Raw genomic sequence first — 2,557 nt, forward strand, 5'->3', positions numbered from 1 at the left:
GCAATAAATACATTTATTAGACTATAATAATCACGGTACACCGGTCATTATCAATTTAGGTTGATAATGTTATTTATGAACAGCACAAAACAACAACTCTCGCACAACAGTGAGCGGCAATCAACTGTCGCCGCTTGTAGCCCAGGCAGTGCAAGAGCCGTGTGGGCCGCACTAGGGTGCGTATTTAGTGATTACGCCTATGAAATGTCATGCCGAGATGCGCCCACGTGGTACAAATCGTGGATATTATCAATTATGCAAAACATAATTGTTAGTGTTATTATAATATAGTGCACCCGTTAAACAGACAGCAACGACACGGAGTCCGCGAGAAGCGCGCGCGCCGCGTCGCCCGCGCCCTCCGCGCCCGGCGACAGCTCCGCTTCCTGCGTGCAGGTTAATTATCTTACTAAAATATGATATTGTTATCACAAAAACATAAATATTACGTTTTCTTACAAATAAACCAATACTAATTTAATAATCGACCGGCCACTGGTAGCTAAGAGATTTCAAATCGAATTAATGTTCAGTGTCTGTGACTGGCGTGGGCATGGTTTCTATTTTCATATGAAGTAAGTGCTTACTTACTGCAGACTGTATAGAGCGCGGGTTGCAGGTGGTGGTGCAGCAGCGCGCGCGCCGGCCCGCCGCCTCCAGCCCGGTCCGCGTCCCACAGGTACATCATACATTCACTATGGCACTCGTGTGGTCTACCCGAAGACTCGCGTCGGACTCCCAATGCTGAGATTACACAGGAGTAGATGTTTGAATAAGTACTGTTGCGCAGGGCGGGCGGGCGGCGGGCGCGGGCGCGGGCGGCGACGTGCTGCTGCTGCCGGCGTCCGTGCTGCTGGCGCGCGCCTCGCCGCACGCGCTTCCGCAATACAAAATGTAAGCTCAGATTACGGCCTACATGCCGTGCCATTATTCTCCTATGATGATTCTTCTTCGTCTTCAGTTTATAGATACTTAGATATGATCTTTATTGCACACCCACACCATACAAAACAGACATACAAAAGAATACCAGGCAGGTAGGTTCCATATAAGGGTGTAGACGTACGCTAAGAACTGATTTTACGAAACTCCACCCCTAAGGAGGTAAACGGGGTCCACGCGGACGAAGTCGAAGGTGGCTGCTAAAATTATGTACTAAAATAACAAATTAATTTGCTTTAAAATCCCACAAGGTCACCCGCCCTCTTTTGTACCGAAATACTACTGTAATATTCTTTTGTATTCTTTATATCCCGTAGCGTACGCGAGCGTGTGTGCGCTGCACCGGACACAGCGGCGGCGGAGCGGGAGTCAGACGCGCTGCAGTCCGTGCGCGCCCCAGAGGAGGTATTAATTATTATTCGTCCTCGACCAAAACGACTTTATCCCGCAATTCTATAGACGCCTGTATACTTAATGAAATTTTAGAATCTTTAATAATTATTTATGAAAGTTTCAGAAAATTCCTAAAAAGTCTGGCTGGAAAATTTTAAGCAACGTGAATCCCGATTTATTGGATAATAACGAAAATGGCAAGTGGTTTTTGCCAGTTTTGTTTTGTATAAATAAATAGATAGCTAAAATAAAAAGCTCTACCTGCTTTTATGGATGAACTACTTAAGTGGTTTATTTTAATTTCAGTTCCGGAGCGCGTCGAGGTGTACTATTTTGAGCAAAACACGGGCTCGTACCTCGCCACGAGCGGCGCCCGCTACGCGCCGCGCGCGGAGGCGTGGCGGCGGCGGGCGGCGCGCGCGGCGGGCTCCTGCGGCGCCGAGCTCAGCGCCGCCGCGCAGCTGCTGCTGGCGCTGCCCGTCGGGCTGCTCGTCGGCGTCGAGAGGTAGCCCGCCCCGCAGCCGTTCGGCCCATATCGATCCATATAGAATAGCAAACCCCGATTCAAACTCGAGCAGTTCAGGCCTCCGTTCGGTCGAACTTAAATATTTAAGACGACTAAGCTGGCACAGCTATTAATAAATTAGTGTTTCTTCTACCCTAATAGTAAAACGTCAATATAGTAAAACGTGGGGAGTTGCACACCTATTCGCAAATGGCATTAGCTCCGATGAATCGGGTGAAGTGGCTCACCTCAGCCGGTGGCTCGGCGTGGCTCGGGCAGGTGCGCGGCGGCGGCGGCGCGCGACGTGGTGGCGGGCGGCGTGCAGGCGGCGGCGGACTACGCGCTGAAGCCGGCGCTGGCGCTGGCCTTCAACGCGCTGCTGCAGCCGCCGCTGGTGTTCGCCGCGAACGTGGCGCGCGCGCTGCGGGAGGTACAATCTATCTATAGGTACTCGGACAATCGATCGTTTCAATTTCTTGCAAAACTAATTTACCTAAATACTTATTAATTTTACTGTAAGGTAGGTAATGATCTGCTCAAACACATCCACTGTCAGGCGCAGCGACCCAGGCTTTCATAATTTCCAGATTAGTAGTAGTGTCCATCCAAAAAAAAAATATTCAAAGAATTCGAAGTTCGAATTATTTAGTATTTACCCTCAAACGAACTCAAGTACAAAATATACAGCCCAAAATTAGCACGACACACTGACACTGG

At 49.4% G+C, this 2,557-nt stretch overlaps 1 long non-coding RNA gene across 1 annotated transcript; it reads left to right on the forward strand.

Annotated features, from left to right (window-relative positions):
* Positions 1-1,297: 1,297 nt before the first annotated feature.
* Positions 1,298-1,709, forward strand: LOC135072184 (uncharacterized). The gene is made up of 3 exons (XR_010257357.1): positions 1,298-1,347; positions 1,454-1,532; positions 1,642-1,709. It is a non-coding gene; the product is annotated as an uncharacterized LOC135072184 (long non-coding RNA).
* Positions 1,710-2,557: the final 848 nt, after the last annotated feature.

Source organism: Ostrinia nubilalis, chromosome 5 (genome assembly GCF_963855985.1).
Source record: "Ostrinia nubilalis chromosome 5, ilOstNubi1.1, whole genome shotgun sequence".
Lineage (NCBI taxonomy): Eukaryota > Metazoa > Arthropoda > Insecta > Lepidoptera > Crambidae > Ostrinia > Ostrinia nubilalis.